The sequence below is a fragment of the Patagioenas fasciata genome, chromosome 5, assembly GCF_037038585.1.
Source record: "Patagioenas fasciata isolate bPatFas1 chromosome 5, bPatFas1.hap1, whole genome shotgun sequence".
NCBI lineage: Eukaryota > Metazoa > Chordata > Aves > Columbiformes > Columbidae > Patagioenas > Patagioenas fasciata.
The window spans coordinates 5,751,302-5,771,766 of record NC_092524.1 but is presented as its reverse complement, the minus strand read 5'-3'; the positions used below and the strand labels follow the sequence as shown (position 1 = coordinate 5,771,766).

Sequence of the window (20,465 nt, the reverse complement as noted above, 5' to 3'; positions counted from 1 at the left end):
GTTCATATGTTTAGGAAATCCAATTTACCTCAGCAAAGAAGCTCAGTTTTGTTCTAAAATATTTAGATCAAAATGCCAAACTAGAATTCTAAGGAATCCAGGGTTTTGGTGTACACTGGAATGCTTGGAATAGACCTATATAGCAGTGAAAAGACAGTAAAATGTCAGGTTACTGAAAAAGCCTTCAATAATAATGCAAAGAGATTATAAAGAAAACGTTAGCGTCAAGGAACAAGTGTAGAGGGAAAACCAGAATTAAACATCAGTATCCAGTACACACACCTATCCATATTTTCCAGATAGGAAACTCTCTACTTAGTCATGTTTTTATTTTTCTATTATGCATCTCAGTTTTATTATTCCACATTTTATTTCAAGCAAGCAAAAAAATAATTGTCATCCAACTCTGCAGTACCAGCTACCAAACTGCTGCAATATAATTCTGCTTCTTATTACCAGTCTAATTGGCCAAGTGCAGAAGAACATAATCAGATACACTAAATAATACACTATTGATGATAAATTATCTATCCTCTAATTCATGTTTCTGCTGTATAGACCTATTCTGCAAATATGTGCATCTATTCTTTACTACCATGTTCTCAGCAACAGAGCCTTAAGAGTGATGGTAGTAGAAATTATCAGAAATAAGCCATTAACATAGTCCTTAGCTGTATAGTCTAAATTTACAGTTAAAAAACCAAAATATAATTTAGGCATTTGTTCCTCGATTTACTGTATCTTCTTGGATCGTCAATGCCTTGGTTTAGAGATTAACCCTCTATTACTGCTCGGTGCTTGAACAGCCAAGTTCTGCTTAGAACCTCTTAGTTCTTACTATTCGGATTTCTTTGGCCACTATCTGCTCTTTTTTCCCCCAATTACATTTTCTTACCCAGACTCTCTCACCAAGAAAAAAAAACAGACACGAAAAAGCACCTACAAACTATTACAAGGAACAGCAAGAAAAAGCAAAATGGGAGAGAGCAAAATGGTTTATGAGCTTATTATGTAAAATCTCTACCTGCACATCATTTGACTATTTCCATGCACACCACGGTGGAAACGATAAAGCAACAGTTATGTGAGCTTGCATGTTACCTGCACATGATGGAGAAGTGAAATTAATTGATATGGTTCATTCAGAAAAGGCAGTTTTTCCTGCTGTATGTTTCTTTAGAGAACTCCGAACAGCAAAACCTGAGTCCAGAGCTGAAAGTCCTGGGATCACATTGGTACAAACATGAGAGTTCAACAAAAACATTAGGATATCTTCTTGGCAGCAGCCAGCACAGTGATGTAACGTCACCATGTAGCAATATCAGACTGTTCCTCTCCAACTTGTGTAAAACACTGACGTTCAGATATGGTAATTTTTAATTAATCTCACAGCATGCCTGCAGCCCTTGTCAGCCAACCTGCCATCACCCAAAACAAAAGGAACTACTCAGAGTTTCTTCAAAGAGGACTGTTTCTTCATTGCAGCATCACTAATGAAATCAGGGTGTTTCAAGTGGCAGCTTCACAGAAATTCCACTATTCAGTATCATGCTCACATGTGGCTTTGACCTTATTTTCTGTTGCGTTACTAGTCTCCTCCATGGCTGCAAAACCTCATGTCAGGTACCATGTCCTCAGCCCAGCTCTCCACTAGAAGTCTGGCCTGTATTTTTCTCTGACGACAGCATCTGAGAGTGGATTGATGCCAAACATGTGAGCTGCGAGCCCACACACACATATTTACCATGCATCAATCACCTCCCAGTCATTTTGGAAGAAACATACTGAGGTGGGTTATCCCATCCCACGGACTTCTGCGTTCCACCACCGCAGAACTTGCCTGCTTGGCTGCACCAGGTGAACTCCCACAAGACTCGTGGCACTAATGCTATAGACAATATTTTGCAGAGAAATAAGCAGGGTGCCATCTTATGTTCTGACCTGAGAAGAACTATAGTACTATACAACAAGATAAGCAATAGTAATTTTGCAGATGCTTTTTTATGAAGGTGGTATCTTTTGAGTGTCCTTATTGCATCCAAGTACAAGAAACTTTTAAAAAATTAAAACCAAAACAAACAGCTTTTTTTCTTTTAATTATTGGCCAAAAGTACAGTGCTTTGTTTTGTAATTGAGTATTTTATATAGATTTTCAAAAGACCTAACAGTAATGGAAATGCGGGGTAAGATTTTCAAATGCAATGTATTTGTTATCATGACAAAATTGTTTTTAATTTGGTCATGGTTTATCAATGTCTCTGAAAATTTCAAATAATGAAAAAAGCTCATGCATTTCTGTTTCAAAGAGTCATGAAAAAAAACAAGTTTCAGAATTTAAACGCCATCTTGTTGAATTTGCCACCCAGAAAATCAAAGAAATGCAGTAGAGCATGACAGCTGAGGAAAAATTAGACATCAAGAAACGGATGATGGGAGAGGAACACTTTTCTTGTCTCCAAACACCACACTAATTGAACAACACTGTCATAGGCTTCATGAGCTAAAACGACTTGAGTCGAATCAGCTGTGAATGTTCTCAAGGATTTATTTTAAAAAATATCTAGGTTACACTTTGTTCCTCTGCACACACAGTTGTTTAGTCTGTGAAAACACGACTTAATCTCAGAAGATACATTGGTTTCTACACATCTTAGATGAGCCAAGTGAACTCACAGCAGACAGGATATTTGTACAGTGCTCGTATCCTGGACAAATAGTAATTACATGCCAAATTCTGTAAAAAAAAATACTCTCAGAACATGTAATATATACTGTTAAAGAATAATAAACAAGATTATGAATGTTGGGACTTGTGGGCTACTCCAGACACACCTGCAAAACCAGAATGTAAACCAGGGGTAACAAAAAAACCCATTTATTTTTTCTCCTCCTTTTCAATTTTAAATTATTCTTTTCAGTTTCAGGCAGAGTGTTATTTCTCTAGTTTTCTTATCTGGAATCTTTTGGATTTAAAAGATATCATACATTGAAAAAATGAGTTGTGCATGACCACAGAAACAATACAAAAATGCAGTTACCTTCATATACCATTAGGTATAATTTTCTAAGCTATTACAGTGAAATGAAGGTTTTCTTCTCTGAATGGTGCCTTTCTAGCTTAACTTTCTCCTTTTTCCTCTTTTAAATGGAAATTGGAGAAGTTGTGGAAGTGTGTAAATATCAGTACAAAAGATATATATATATATTTTTCCCTGACAGAAGAATGGCATTTTTCTTTTAGCTTTTACAAGAGAAGGAAGAGTATAGAGCACTATTATCAAGATGTTCTTTTGAAAAAGCAAATAGTAAGCAAAGAATTTGTTCTGCTTCCCTCTCACTTTTTCCCTATAAGGCACCTATGCAAGAAACATTATGTGCTTTCATTGCACTGTGAGGTGAAAACAAGGAGTGCATACAGGTACTGTCTATATGTCTCTATATAGTCTATAGTTTCTACAGTTTGGATTGCTGAAACTGTTGGGAAATGTGTTATTGCATTGTTTTATAGTTACTAGCTTTTGGGGTGGTTTGGGTTGATGGAGAATTAGAAGAATATCTGTTTGCAGTTCAATATTACAATAAAAGTTCATAAGGCTTTTGTCTTTGCTTGATTAGTAATGTTTAACTAGCTTTATTTCATTTAACACAAATGACAATGTTATACATAAATAGAGCTACTGAATAACTGAATCTATCATCTGTTTAAATTCAGGCCAAGTTTTCCATCGTGCTTCATCCCACTGGCTGCATTCATTTATGCCACCTTGCAGGCCTGAATTAATGGAAAGCTGGAAGCACTGTGTACAATATCTCTGATTTAAGTATAACAGGTTATTTACCTTTAAGTTGGCAGGAAAATTTAGGACTCTGTATTTCCAAATCCATTTTAAAAGGCTTTCGTGTGAAATAAATTTAATAGCTATTCAACGCCTGGTTCTAAACAACCTTAGATTTTCAAAGTGGAATGGCACACTATGGAATTGCATTTATTATATATAAGATGGTTAAAAATTAAGGCAATAGTAGCATATGCACATACACAGCTTTCCCAGCCACTTTTTCAGCTTGTATTACCTATGATTATAGCCGCTCAAACTCTCTAGAAATAGCAATGTTTTTGTAATGTAAATATTAATTATTATTGTGTTAATATGGAATTATAGTGATTAATTACAGAAGTTATCCATGCTAGTTACTCTGAAAATGTATTATTGTAAAATAAGAACTTTTAAAGATGCTCATCTGGAAGATGGTAGCAGTTTGGATCTCTCAATTTATTTGCATGCACTTTATCTATTGATAAACATATATTGGGTAGTGCACAAAGAGACATTAGCAATCAGTTCTGTTTTCACGATCATCACAAAAAGAAAATAGAAACAAATACTCGGTACGTACCTACTTCTTGCTTGTATCTAGCATCTTGATTTCATGTGCTCTAAAGTGCTACATCTCAACAGGCTGTTCAGTGGTGCTCAACAGCTCTTTAAGTGAGTGTTGTGCCTGACTATTACTGCTTCAGAAGTAACGTGAACTGACTGACTGTTCTGTATCTTATTTCAGCATCATTTAGAACTACACAGATGAATAAGTTGTCAAGAGCAGAAAAATATGTGTCAGTCTCAATGCACCCAAGGCAAAATCCACAAATCACTTTAACTTCTTGTTTTTAAAACATACACAAAAGCTTTGGACTTGAGATCAAATGGATACCATTTCCCTCTACAAAATGAAAACAAGAAATATAGAGTAATTTTGTGTGTTATTGTCCAAATGTGAGGACTGCAGCTTCTCAAAATGAAAATGCCAGTTCACCTCAGTCTGTCACATCCTTGTTTCCCTGGGTATCTCCAAAGCACACACTGTCAGTGCCACAGAAGAGCTTGATGGTTCTATGCTGTGCCCTAAGAAGTTTAATAACAGTGGCAAAACATTTATTTAAAAATATTATTGAAGCATTCTTCTCTCCTTTATTCCTTTAGTAGCTTAAAGAAGTCATATTCCAGTAATAATGTAGAAGTTGTACAGTTGCAAGCATACACTGTGTCACTTGAACTGGATCCTTCAATTCCCCAAAAGAGTGCAGCAGAAAACTCAAGGATGGGTCCCCAAAACAGCACATTTAAAGAAAAAGAGTAAATATTCCACATCCCCAGCATGTGTGTGCATAGAAAAAGCCAGTATGTAGGGAGGTTTCAGCCATTTTACCATCTATTTTAAGCTTTGGAGAAGCAGCATCATATTTTTAACCACTTCAGGAAAGCACTTTGCCAGATCACTGGCAAAACCCAAGTTTCTCACTCAGTTAAGATGTCTAAACTGGTGTGATTGAAGCAACATAATGCTGGAACTCAAGATGACAAATGGAGAGGTGCTTGTGGAGAGGAAGCATGACCACTACAAACAGTTCATTTTAAGAGAGGCAAGGTACGTTATTAGCAATTTTAGCTAAAAAGAAATACTGTCCAAAATGAAAAGCCTCATGTTTTTTCCACTTTTTTTTGTTAATGATCTTAGGAGTCAAACAAAGCTCAAATCAGGTGAGAATTTTACCTGGGGAACTTTATAGCTGCAAACCCCACAGTCAACAGCAGTCAAGAGGAATCCACAGGATTCTGAAAACCAACAGCTCAGCTTGAGTAGCACAGATCAGGTTGTCTATGGAAATTGTCAGCAAGTCGAGCTCTGTGTATCTGTATGTATACACCTATTCACACAAACATATACATACGAACATACATATTTCTCTACTTTTTGCAGGAAGAGAACCACAGTAACACAGCAGGCTCTGGATTGTGTAAGGAGTGAAGGTTCTTCTGGGAACAGCAGGTGGAGATGGGGAAAGGAGAAAGGTGAAAAATAATCTCCAGAGCCCCCTGAAAACCACATCTTTTCTTTTTCTGACCACTCTTTGCTGCTTTTCCATCTCCAAGTATAACACTTTTTAAAGTTAGGTAGTGGTAGTTTAGACAAAAACATTCTTTTTTTTAATATGTATATACATGTGTATATACAAAATATGTGTGTATGAGAGGAATCATTCTGTTTATACTAACTGGTGTTGTAATGGCAATGAAAGCCGTAATTTCTGTAATTATTAGTTGATTGACGAAAGGCAACAAAAGAGACATATGCAAAGAAGATATGCAAGCTTGGTACCCCATACTGTTCCTGCTTTTTAGTACAATGTACCCTAACAAACAAATTTGTTGCACAGTATTTATGAAATAGAGTTTATAATCACATCCAATGTCATATTTTGAATGTAAATGTAGCTTCTGAATAAAAGATGGTTCCCATCTCATGACCAGATGTATATGTCATCTAGTCATATATGCCTGTGACAGCACTCACACACCAGAGTAGGTCATCACATCCCAACCAGTATGCAGAGTAAGTTAATTGCCTAAATTTTGTAATGTTCTTCTTACTCCCAAATTTAATGATTCACAGTAATAACAGCTTATTAGGAAACATGAGCTTTTTAAAAAGAAAATATTATTAATTGATATCACTATTCAAAGTCATCTATGGTTATTTTTAGTTATATTTGCATTGTAACAGTGACATCCACAGGCCAATGTAAATAGCACCAGGTTATCTAACACTGAATAGGACTTTGTTATGAAATCGATAGGGACTTTAAATATCTAAAAAGATTTATTTATGATGATTAAATAAATAAATTAAATTGACTATTTGTCTGGTGAAACATAGAATGTATTAGAGATTATGATACTGTATCAGCCCACATATTACATTTAGGCCTGGCCTTCTCACATAAGAAGGAATAAAAAAGCAAAATCAAACATCACAGCCAAAGAAAACGAGTGTGAAAAGAAATAGCCATTACAAAGAAACAGTATTGATGAGCAGATATTTATTCTGAAGACATCTGCTTTTGAGTCATTCAGCCACCAAGAAAATAATAATGTAGATTTTCTTGGCATTTTAGAATTGAACTCAATTGCAAAAAAGAAACTGTCTTCTTACTAGGGAAAATGTATACTGGTGATAAAGATAGTGTCATAACAATACAATAATACTAATATGATGAGCAACAGCAAGAAAAAATTACACATTTGTAGTAGGGAGGGTGAGGAGCAGATAAAATACACCCCATTAGATCAGTTGTTGCTTAGGGTGTTGCAAGATAGCCACCCTCCAAGAAAGTCAGAAGTAAACTGTATGAGATATCAGGTAAAAGTAAAATTTAGAGAAAAGAAAGATTATAAATCGATTTCATATTTGGTGATGGCTCATGGAAGAATTAAATGGAAAAGAGGTAAAGAGGAAAAAATGTGCATGAAAACAACATATAGTTGTTTTCATGAAACGTTGCAAAAACTGAGTAAGTCTAAAAGAATTAACTTCCCAACCAGCACTATCAAGAGTGGTTAAACAGAGCTAAAGTTCTTCACTGTTCCTTTAAAGATACTTTTGGGTATTTTTTTTTCCCCCCAAAGAAAGATTGTTGGAGAATGGCTTGGAAACGGGGGACATGGATCTGCGGACCGGTTGTACGAGCAGAGCCCATTCTGAAGACTTTAGCACAATTAGTAAGGTTAGGCCACAGTGGGAACCGCTGACTGTTTCAATAAAATCAGCAAGGTCACTGAGACCTTGGCAGAGTTTCACAAACGCCTTTCAAGAGCACTACAATGTAGAATAAGCATAGCTAGCAGCTGCAAGTAGGAGGACCATGCAAATGTACCATTAGAGCTTAAACCAATGAGTATCACAGTATCACAGTATGTTTGGGATTGGAAGGGACCTCAAAAGATCATCTAGTCCAATCCCCCTGCTGGAGCAGGAACGCCTAGGTGAGGTCGCACAGGAAGGTGTCCAGGCGGGCTTTGAATGTCTCCAGGGAAGGAGACTCCACAACCTCCCTGGGTAGCCTGTTCCAGTGCTCTGTTACCCTCACTGAGAAGAAGTTCTTTCTCAAATTTAAGTGGAACCTCTTGTGTTCCAGCTTGATCCCATTGCCCCTTGTCCTATCATTGTTTGCCACTGAGAAGAGCCTGACTCCATCCTCATGGCACTCACCCTTTATATATTTATAAACATTAATAAGGTCACCCCTCAGTCTCCTCTTCTCCAAACTAAAGAGCCCCAGCTCCCTCAGCCTTTCTTCATAAGGGAGATGCTCCACTCCCTTAATCATCTTTGTTGCCCTACGCTGGACCCTCTCCAGCAGTTCCCTGTCCTTCTTGAACTGAGGGGCCCAGAACTGGACACAATATTCCAGATGGGGTCTCACCAGGGCGGAGTAGAGGGGAAGGAGGACCTCTCTCGATCTACTGACCACCCCCCTTGTAATACACCCAAGGATGCCATTAGCCTTCCTGGCCACAAGGGCACAGTGCTGGCTCATGGTCATCCTGTTGTCCACCAGGACCCCCAGGTCCCTTTCCCCTACACTGCTCTCTAATAGGTCATGCCCCAACCTATACTGGAACTTGGGATTGTTCCTGCCCAGATGCAGGACTCTACACTTTCCCTTGTTAAATTCCATCAGATTATCCCCCGCCCAACTCTCCAGCCTGTCCAGGTCCCGCTGGATGGCGGCACAGCCTTCTGGCGTGTCAGCCACTCCTCCCAGCTTAGTGTCATCAGCAAACTTGCTGATAGTACACTCAATTCCCTCGTCTAAATCATTAATGAATATATTGAATAATATTGGCCCCAGTACTGACCCCTGAGGCACTCCACTAGATACTGGCCTCCAACTGGACTCCGCACCATTGACCACCACTCTCTGGCTTCTCTCTTTAAGCCAGTTTGCAACCCACCTCACTACTCTATTGTCGAGACCACACCTCCTCAATTTAGCTGTGAGGATGCTGTGAGGGACTGTGTCAAAGGCTTTACTGAAGTCAAGGTAGGTGACAGGTATGCATAATTATCGTGAACTGTGTAAGTATATGTTATTCGGGCTAATAAATCGAACTATGCTTTATCACTCGTATTGAGTCGACCTGCGTGTTCCTCCGCCGCTCAAAAAAGATCACAGCTCTTCTCTGTCAATTGTCTTGTTAGGAATGTAGACAAATAAACACAGTCCCTGTCCATGGAGCTGCTCTCCAGCATCTCCTCCCCTGTTCTGTATGTACAGCCAGGGTTGCTGTGTTCCAGGTGCAAAATCCAACAATGGATGCCACCAGAAGTAACAAGACAGTAATATAGACAAAGATTTTCCCATCGCTAGGTGGGCTGGAAGTAGACCATGGGTTGCAGAAGGCAGGGGTTGGTAGGAATTACTCCACCCTCCACAGAGGAGACCTGCTTCTGTTTCCTTCTGACCTCATGTAAAAAATATTGAGACATAAACTGGTATTTATTCTTATTTTTCAACCACAGTTGTATTTTTGAAAGAGAGAGCAGTAGGTGAAAATCTATGTGTTTGTTGTTTTGTTGTTGGTTTACTTGGTTGTTTTGTTGTTAACAGAAGCTTCCAAAACCAGAAATGATAACAACAATCCAGTTACAAGTAATTGCAATGAGTAACACCTTAAAAATTGCCTGCCGTCATGATCCATGAGCTTAGTCCTCTGAGAATCAACAGTGCTAATGTTATCTCTATTTTAACAAGCAGTGGAGTGAGGGAAAGACAAGATATTAAGGTTATCACAGTTTTCAAAGGAACTCAAATGTTTCCTTTCTATACCTTTCTTGCCTTCGACCCATTCATCTGTGCCCTACCCACATAGGGGCATTCAATTCTGGGGTTTTTTCCCCTTTTCCCTGGTTATTAATGGAGTTGTGTCTACCAGCACTGAAGGGCCATGATAAATGTTCTTCTGGAATGTATAGGAAGTAATTTAAATCTCTGCTCTGGCCAAGCCCATTTGACACCAATTAAATATTTATGTGACCACAGGAGAAGGTATTTGATGGCACGTGATTTCAGTTGGGTGAAAATTGCTGCTATGATAAATACTTAATAATTTATATAAACCAGCGTCTCCTAGAACAGCTTTGGTTAAAAAAAAGGAAACATCTGCTAGATAGGAGACGCCTGGATTTTGGGATGTATACACTCTGCTGTATGCTCTGTGACACAGCACAGGCTATTTTTTGAAGTGTTTAAACTAATTGAAGAGATTGATAATATCTATTATCGCAATTACAACTTAAATGTAGAAGTAGACGCCCAAAGCCATAATTGAATGTATTCTCCACGTGTAGACTAATGGTACTGCTAGGGAACAGACTGCCTTAGCTTATTGAATTCCCTAACAGTATTAAAATTGAGAAAAATGAAACACTATTCTATTAAAAGAAAAATGATATAAGTAAAATTGGAGTATACTGATTATTTCAGAATGAATGTCAAGGGAACAGTGTAAGTCTTAAAACTCAGTCACTCAAGCCAGTAATCTTTAGAAATGAACAAAACTGGCTTGAACAGCTGAGTTATTCCTATTTGAGAGTTATCCTGCCTCAAGGCCAAGTGATTTCTACTGCTCTCCCATCAGCTGGGTGGAAAACTGTGAAACTCCAGCTTCAGGGGGAATGAATGGCTCTTTAGCACACTCTTGTGTTTTTCTCATCACATTTACAGACACTTCCACAGTATCAATTTCAATGCTCTCCTTACTTTATTATTGAGAAATAGAAGCATATGTTTATTTTGCTTCATGAAGAAGTTCAATTGCACTTAAAGATAAATGTTCATCTTATGCACTCTGCATGTGTTCTTTTATTGATTGCACAATTACCTGATCAGAATTTTACTAGCCTCTGATTTATTTAGCCAATAAGCACATAAGGAAAGTTTTAGAGTAACTTTCTGTTATGAAATTTAGATCAAAACATCAAATTAAATTGACAGTTCTACCCTTACTGGTGCTAATGGAAAGCATCAGGTCCTCTTCGTGGTTTTGTGTTACCATGAGTAAAATTGCTGCCTCTGGTTAGTAGGATATTTGGCTCAGTAACAACAATATTTTTCCTCATGGTACCATAAGGAGAAGGAAAAAAGGTCTTAATTTTAACAATTTTAATTTGGATTCTCAGGAGTCAAAAGATTAACTCCATCATTGTAAAATGTACAAAAGCAACACTCCAGCTATAAGTAAACATCACCTTCGTGTATTTTCTAATTCTTATTTCAACATTAGGTAAACTGACCCGTTTTACCTGAAATTGTCCAAAAGGCATTCTTTTGGGAAACCTGCCAGAAAGTTGGTTTTGTGCAAAAGTTTGTTGAAAGACATTTTATTATTTTTTAGATATATTAAAATAGCTTGCAAAAAACACATTTAAATCTATCATCTTTTTACCTCCCTCAGCAAAACACTATTGTTCCATTATCCAAGAGACAGCATTATAAGATGAAATAAAACTGCTGAGAACCTTTTTCCAAAATGTTTCCTAATTTTTCTATTTAAATAACACAAGTTCATGTATTACTTATTGAAAAAAATTAGAGAGATAGCTCCCAGCAACACAATTCCTGTAGATTCTTTGTATAGGGCACCAAAATAGTCGTCAGAAACATGAACATTTGAATGTCTTGACCTTACAGAAAGGGTTCTCAGAGGGACCTTTGGAAATAAATCAGTATGATCAGGTCCTGACAACTATCCCTCATACAATTGTTTATTTCCCCAGTCTGCACCCGTTCTTCATAAAGCATTTGGAAAATGCTCACTGAAAAACAGATTTAATCTCAAATTCCAATGCAAGAAACAACTTTGAAAAAATGAACTTAAGAAAAAGAATTAAAGTCAAAGGCCAAGTTTCTTTAAAAAGTGCTATATGCTTCCTAAGGAAAACATATCATGAAACCACCAATGTCACGGATGTTCTTCCAAGACTGTAGGTAAACTAAGAAAGAAAATTTAAAAAGGAGCCTATAAAGCATCACATACTGATGCCTAAATAATGGTGATTCAGTCAGATATATCTCCTGACCACACAAGGAACAAAGGAGTGCCAAAGTCTTTCTGCAGATATCCAAACAAAAATTCTCTAAATGAAATAATCTGGTACTGCAATGTATCTAGCAGAAACAGCTACTGGAAATCATATTTCCCTTTCTTTGACAGAAAGATACACTGGGGTACAAGAACAGCATGGCCAAGCTTCCTATCCTACAGAGATGTGATATGATTAGGGAATCATGTAAATCAGTTCAAGTTGAAATGACTCTTTGAAAGCATCACTTAATAACAGTCAACACAGACTAGGGCCATGAAGTTAACTAGGGGTAGATAACTTAAGAGAGAATGCCTTGTACAGAAGAAATTTATGTAATACTTTTATTTAAAAAAAAAAAAAAAAAAAAAATAACCTTATAGAAAGATATCTCAGAACCTCTTCTTGATACCTCCTGTCCCCTTTAAGCAGTTAATTAAGCACGGGTATCCAGTCAATCCAAACTTCTTTGGTATTTTGTTTTAAAAGTGAACTCTAGAAGGTGTTTGCTTATGTGTTTTCAGTGACAAATGGCATTTACTAGCTGAAATGGAATTCTGAACTTTCCTGAGACAGATTGAACCGAGGTTTTTGAGTAGGAGAAGCATGCTTAATGAATGCCAGCATGACAAAAGTTCACGGTCAGGACAGCTAGAAATACGCTTGTCTGGATTTAGCCTTAAGCTAAGGCTACAAATTGTTTGCAGTATAAAAACTAAAGGAGATCTATTAGCAGACGGGGGCATCTAAGTCAGATGCTGTCAATAAACACATTGATTCACCTGTTTCTGAGACAGAAAAAACAAGTGTCTGCTGTGGTCCAAACACATTGACAGAGGACCATACCCAAATGGAGATTCCCTTCCTCCCAGCAGGTTTATTATTCCAGGCAAGGAAGCTCAGGGTTAATCAGAGCAAGTCCATCTTTACCTCTTACTCAACAGTGAGGACAAATCCTTGATTCCTTTATGGAAGTAATACCAACTTTTTTCCCTATCAAATGGGATAATTCCACTTTCCTTTTCCCCTAGGTATTATCTACATTATTTTTAGCTCGCAAGAACTTCCGAGCAGTGGTTATTTCTCATGCGAAATGTGCGAGCCTTTCTTATTTTAGTGAGTATCTGATTTTGTTTGCGCTCTCTGGGCACTGACAGAGTGAAAAAAAGAAAACAAAACCTAGACATAGGCAGACCGGATACTGCTCCCCCTAAATGACTTGGGACAGATCTGATTTGGGCCTAAATATAGTTTATTTATATCAACTGACAAACTGAGCCTTCTCTCCCCTCCTATTTCTCAAAACAAATCCAAAATTAACCTAATTGAAGGACTTTTTGACAATTCTTCATCTTTACAGTTGTCAATGTTTCTTCATATTCCTACTGAAATCAGGCCTTGAAGCACCAAAATATCACAGGAAAAGCATCTCATGACTGGGAGCAGGAAATAAGGGAAAACTCATGAGAAAACACATCTGGCAAGCATACAGGCTCAAATCACTGAGACACTGTACTTCAGAAGAGTAAATAAAAATTGCTTACGATTCCCAAGCTGAACCTGAACTATGAAGCTCATTTATAAATAGCCTGTGAAGGCAGTTAATGAGAAAAGAAACAGTGGGACACACTGACTGGAAATCAGTCGCAGCATTTTGGGGGGTGACAGACAGGGAACTGCACAAAGGAAATGTTCCCACATTTGCACACCTCCTAAATGATTTGAATTAATTATCCATATTTGTTTAATGATTTCTGCTTGATGGACTAATGGAATGCTTGATTTTACTTTAAAACTTCCTCACTCGGAGAAAAAAAACATACTGTATTTTGAAATCTCACTAGAGGGAGCCCTGAGTTTATTTATAACTAAGAAAGCAAGTATGAATGGGATCTCATTTGTTTTGGTACGGCTTTACCAGCTTGAATGAATATTTTCCTTTTTACCCAATTATTTCACTAAGTAAATCAAATAAAATGAAAAAACCCCAATGCACAGGTTCACTCTGGTACTCATGGGATACCATGAAAGATTACAAGGATCTTGCTATTTCTCTGGATATTTTTTATCCTCAGAAATTCAAAGACAAGGCCCCTCATTTCATTTTTACACTGTCTGAGCCAGAAGACATGACATTTTATAGCCACCATAACACAGAACTTCGCTGCGGGAGAGCATCACAGATTTGCCAAAGAAATCTCATAGGGACTTGCAGAAATGCAATATGTCATAGTATTATGTATTTAATTATTCCTGATGGATTTTTTTTTTTTACATACCATGACTCCTATTGAGTTTAAATATTCTCAAAAAGCCAAGTAATCAAATAACCTGAATTCCAATGAGTTTATATTTCAACTGCTACACAGATTTTTCTAACATCACCTGCAAAATGCAATTATAAGTTGCTTAAGACCAATACTTGTTTCCCAGTCCTACCAAACATATCTTTGTAATGACTTATACAATGCTATTTTCTGTGTCACACAAGTATTATAGGAAACATGATTTAGAGGAAAAGAGGGACCCATGTAGCTTTAAGCTCACCCTTGATGTGTTCAGAGCAGCTCCAGGCTTTCCCTAGGGACAGATATTCAGAATCCCAAAAAAATCCCTAAACTAAAAGAGGTTTTCACAACCTCTTGCAGTGCAGAAGCTGTTGCTTCTTTCCAAATGCAATCTTCCCATCAGAGATATTTCTAAAATTTGCAGAGACGAGAAAGGAAAAAACAAAGTCAGTTATCTCAGTGCTGCACTGCTGTGTATTTCAGCTGCTTCAGCACAGCCTGTTCCTGCATCCCTGTGTGTGGTCCCCAGTTCTCGAATAGCGAATGCTCTGGTCAAGCATCTCTGCTCCAGCCAGGAAACATCACTGATCTAGAGAAAAATCTCCATCCACAGACAGGAGCAGTTTGCAATAAGAATAGACAACTAATTAAGGAGAGCACAAGGCAGAGGTGCCTGAACAGCAATTCTTGGGCTGAGGATCATTTTCCCAGAATATACACCTAAAAAACCCCTGCACTTTGTCATTTTTGGGTAATACTACAAGACTTGCCTGAGCTCCCAAACAGTAAGACAGGTGAGAAAGGAGCCCTGCACAACATTTGGGCAGAGGATGCTAAGGGTGAAAGGCACTCGCATCATTGAACAAATCCCAGTGATTTAAAGAAAAAAAAGAGAAGAAATTTCTACTTCTTATGTCACCCAGAGCAGGTACCTCAGAGAAACAGAAGTCTATGTGGAAAGATTCAGAGGTAAGGAAGTATTGTAAATCTAACCATGGAAATCTATATATTTCTGATAAACTACACTCATTTGAATGAAGATTAGCATTTAGGCTTGAAAATTTTGTATTAAGATAGATGATGAATGCATTTGTAGAAAAATTGTCCATCAGGCAATAAAAAGCTGCTCGTCACTACCCATTTCCATCCTCATTTCTGGAAAAAACAGATTTTCACTGTATCCTCTGAGAAACAGAGCCCAAAAGAAATGATCATATGGTCCAGCAGTTGCTGAATGCACAAAGATCACTCATACCTAATTGGAGCTTGTGCTCCTCGTCATGTGATACTGAAAGTATCCAAAATTTCTAGTCTTTGAAATCTATTAGGAGACCCTTACTGGTATAGACTAAACACCTTTCTGAACTACAGACCTTTGTCCAGGTTACTTGGCTTCAAGAGAAATTAAAATGTGTCATTTTCAGGAGGTGAACCCATGCAGCCAGGTATTTGACCATAGACATGGTTATGGCTTTCATACTTTCATATCTATGCTATTCTTTCATCATGCATATAGATGAAAAAGACTGAAGCCAGAACAGAAACAAAACACACACCCCAGTTACATGTGCTAATCAGGAGCCCTAACTGGACAGGAACGCAAGAGTCACAGTGGCTGTTTCCCAGTGATACCGTCTGAGCACCATTCTTTGAAGACTCAGAAACATGGCCTTTTAACTATCAAAGGATCATTTTTATTTGTTTAGAGCATCTCAATCTGGTTTTATCATGTATTAATGAAAGGATTATAACCAGAGCGCAAAATCCACACCTTAGGATATTTCAGAAGAAAAAACAACACACACATACACAAAAGAGCACAAAAAACTCACCAAACCCAAAACCAAACAAACCACAAACCAAACCAAAACAACCCAACAACAACTCCCCACCCCTACAAAAACAAAACAAAAAGCCTAACTCAAACAGATCCATAGATCAAACTGAATTTGAAAACAAAAGTTAAGACGACCAGTTTGACCTCACAAATCTCATCATAGACAGTAATTTACTGTCTTGTAGAATCAGTTTTTAACATCTCAAACTGAATGTCTTTTGGTACGTTATACAAAACCTTTTTCCATACTGATTAACTAAATCCAGCTTTAAAAAAATTCTAGATCTGCTTTCCCCTGTAGTGCAAGAGATTTAAGTCCTTCAACGCTTGTAAACTAAGGATCTGAGAATATCAAAATGACCCACCAGGTACATTTGCTATGATTGTCTTCCTTTTTCTAGCCATAAACTCTGTTAATATTCAATTTTTAACTTCTGTGCTTCAGCAGACCTGTAGATTAAGCTAAAAATTGAACTTTGACCTGTGTTTCAGCTGGGTTTTTGCTGCTGATAAGAGCTACAGTTATTTTTATGTCCTCTAGTGATAGCACCATCTGACCGCCTAAAAGTAGAACAAATTAACAGGAAACTCAATAGCCCTCTGGAACACTGAAGATAAAAATATAGGAAAAAAAGTGAAAACCATAAATGCTAAATTTCCCCATGGCTCATTTTCTCATCATTTCCTTCCCTTCTGTTTCTTAGCAGCAGGCTCCGACAGCATGATCCTACTTCACCACATAGCTCCGGCAGTTCCCGTTATATTTGTCACATCAACTTAAAAACTGCAAAGAGAATCTTTCAACACAATAGTGCTAAAACCTTACAGTCCTCTAGGAATTTCTGAAGCTAAAAACAAAAGTCATTTCAAATGTGACAGATGTATAGATAAATAGGCAGACAGAGTAACCCGAATTCAGCTCTTGAGTGGTCCTTGACCATATTTTACATTTTAAAATATCAAAAGTGCAGCAGCTCCCAAGTTATTTTCCCACCCTGAATGAATAAAGGTGTTGAAATGAAGTACCACAGGAAGCAGCAGATACTCCAGTATTTCTGAACCCTTGATGTATTTTAGGAATATATTTGCTTTAGTCTTTTTGATTATTTTTATAGTCTGCTTCTGCAGTTTACCTTCATTTAAAGTCTCAGTAAATTTAGAGTTACACATCCTTATTATACACCCTACATTTCTCGCAGTATATCTGAGATCCCGAAATACTTTTCAGGTAGCTGATAAAAATTAGCATTAGTACAACAAACCCGCAAAACTTCATTGAACAACTTCATTGCACTTGGAAAAGTCAAGTACCTGAAAGCTTGAGAAAGGCAACTTTAAAGCTATTTGTAGAATCTGAATTAGCATCTTCTGCATCTGTTATGATGCAATCTGCAATTACATAGCATGTACGTTTTCACCCATGTAGGATAAAACTATCAACTTGTGTGCAATTAAGGTTCATGTCACAGAGAAGACTTTTTTCTAGTCAATTTTAGAAGCATAATTTCTTAAATTTTGACATTTGGATTTTGCAAAATTATATTGACATAAGCTTTTAAATTTGTATTTTTAATTTGATCATGTAAATCATCTTGACTCCCTGCTTTGGTCGTCACAGAGCCATAGCCGTTTGTTTCACAACAAAAGTTCTTCATTGAAACAGAGTTTGTCTTCACTATACACCTGCAAATTCAGGATAAGCAGGATGTACATTTTTATCCTCAACAAATCAGAACAGAAATTCTTCAAAGTAAAATCTTTCATCACAGGATAATTACTAGGAAGGAATCATGAAACTATTTTGACCCTACAGTTCCAAAGTTACCAAACATCATCTTTCCTTTACTGTCATCTTTTGGAAAGAGGTTTAACATATCTAAGTACATAGTTACATAAAACCACATTTTTTTAAGCAATATATTTTCATTTCTGCATTACATTGTTGTTCTATAGGCCTGACATTAAGCTGTTCTAAGAATATATTAGAGATAATCGCAATGAATATAAAAAAATAAACCTAATAACTATTGTGATTTTAATACACGCTCAACAGTACCCAACGAGACACTTCGCTGCTGCTGTGAAAAATCGCTATATTAACAATTAAACTCAATCCAGACTAGATGGTAATTTCTAGATATAAAATATGCTTAAGTACCACCAAAAAAAAAAAGAGTGATCAGAATGAAAGAGTCTAAATAAGGTCAAACCTTTCAGCATGAAAAAAGTCAACATTTGAGCACTCAGATAAGTTAATGTTACAACCACTGTCAGCTGATGCAGCAAAAAACAGATGTGCAAGCTGGTACTTTATCAAACAAGGAGCCTTTCAGTTCCTCTAAAGGTCAATTATGGCATTTGTGGGGCTAGAAAGGAATGCATAAATATGATTTACAATAAACACTGAGAAGTTGCTTCATTCTGACAATGAAAACTCATATAGTAGAAGATTAAAATGATAGATGTGCCTGACATTACATTTTATTTTCGCATAAAGAATTTTTTATAATCTTTATTTGAATTATAAGGCAAGGACTAGTTTTACAGTGACTCAGGAAGATGGGCGGTCTGAGCTCCTCTCCTGGTTCTGCAAGGAAAATGCCACACAATAAAGCAAATTTAACATTTTCCAGTCCCATTATTGGTGAATATGAATCATGACTCATAAGAAAGGGAACAGGCATATAACAAACATTTATGCAAAACATTTTGAGTATTGGTACAGCCAAAATAAATTGGTTGATTACCAACTGATTATTTAGATTATTAACTAAGATTTGCCATATCTGTACATGGGTTTAATACGAACACACACCTTTCTTGTCCTCTGCAGCAGAGCGATGTGGCATATTTAAGTTGAAAAGTATTCCTCCTTTAAGCATAGGATGTCTCCAAGTAAAGGATGCCTTAATAAACGCTGTCATCAGCTGTCCTGCATTTTATGTAGAAGATAACGGCATGGACCCACATTTTGTCAAGATCAACATATGGAGAACTGATCACACAGAAGCAATGGAGCAGCCAAATGTTTTCCAGTGACCGCTGGAGACACTGAAAGGTTTCAGGCAGCCAGGAAGATACTGGGGAACATGAAACTTAAAGAAGTCATTGCCATGCTGACCTAACATAGCGTAAATCCTCACCTGGTTAGCTCTGGCATGCCAGCTCTTGAAAATGCCTTTCTAACCTAACACCATGTTTCTGTAGGGTATTGGTATAGAGTTACCGGAAAAAGAGTAGGAGGAAAAAAGTCGGATGGAGACTGATTATTCCACTAGCAAAGCCTGCTGGCCTCCAACAATATGTGGCCTGGAGAACTCCAGCATCAGAGCCGTGTTTTCTGCTGCTTTCAAGATATCCTCCATGACATCCTCCATGTTTCTCTAACCCTCATTCAAATCTCAGATCTACAATGTACTGTAGCAAGGCAAATTGTGTCCTTCTCCATTTCATTTTGCTTGCTTTCTGCTCATCTCATCCTGTCGTGGAGTATTGTCCAATCCCTGGGATGTACAAAACAGTAATAATGGATCCCTGCTTGCCATCTTCTTTCTACCCTTAGTTCAATGGATCCTTTTCTGGTGTGACCGCTTTTATCCATTTGCTTTTTCCCTGGGACAGAGACCATTCTCCCTTTCCCAGGTACCTCTGGCTCTGTGTTTCAGGTTAGTATCCAGGGCCATACAGCACACTGAGGATGCTGTACACGGTGCTTTATGTTATGGTTTAGTCATGCTTTCTGTTTGGTTCTATTTTCTGATTTTGTTTTCTGACTTTGGTTTGAGAAATAAGGTTTCTGGTGCTAACAGAAAATATGAAGTTCCTCACTGTATTTAGGCTTTATTTGCTTTTCCCTTCTGGTTTTTCATCAAGTGATGGATTCATAGATGAATGTTAAGCAGTCAGACTGCTAGCACCACATTAAGTAAACTAATATATTTGCTCCACAAAGATCGTGTTATCATTTTCATCCCACAGTATTCATCAACATTTTAAAAGATGTTCAGTTACAGATAAATTTAAAGTTATAATACCAATAAAATCAGTAGCTACAGACAAATGAATTCAAAGATGCAGCACTTAATAAACACAAATTGTTTCTGTTATAGTCATACATCAGCTGAGATTTTAGTCTTAAACCTGACTAGATTAACATCAGACAAGACAGCTAGATAAAGTGGAACATTTCTTTTAGTCTTTGTATTACTTTTTTCATATCTTAAATAAGTTTAGTTTATTTTTTTGGCTTATTAGCTTTAGGTGTTTTCACCTCGTATATACACAATGTGTGGTGGTATACAAAAGTTTATCTTAATATTCTCCTTTCATTTCAGTCTTCTTGTGTCTTTGACCACCTTTCCTAGTGGTGGTAAGATTGCCTACACTCTACGGTAACAATGCGGATTTTGACGCTC

At 37.3% G+C, this 20,465-nt stretch overlaps 1 protein-coding gene across 3 annotated transcripts in view; it reads right to left on the bottom strand.

The window, feature by feature from the left end:
• Positions 1 to 20,465, bottom strand: part of ANO3 (anoctamin 3) — a 183,491-nt gene that overhangs the window by 131,614 nt on the left and 31,412 nt on the right. Inside the window, exon 1 of one of the 3 annotated variants that reach the window (XM_071808824.1) lies at positions 4,399 to 4,457. The exons of the other annotated variants lie outside the window; for them this stretch is intronic. The gene's annotated coding sequence lies outside the window, so the exon portion shown is untranslated. Of the gene's footprint in view, positions 1 to 4,398; positions 4,458 to 20,465 lie in introns of those variants that run through there. 3 annotated transcript variants of the gene reach the window in all.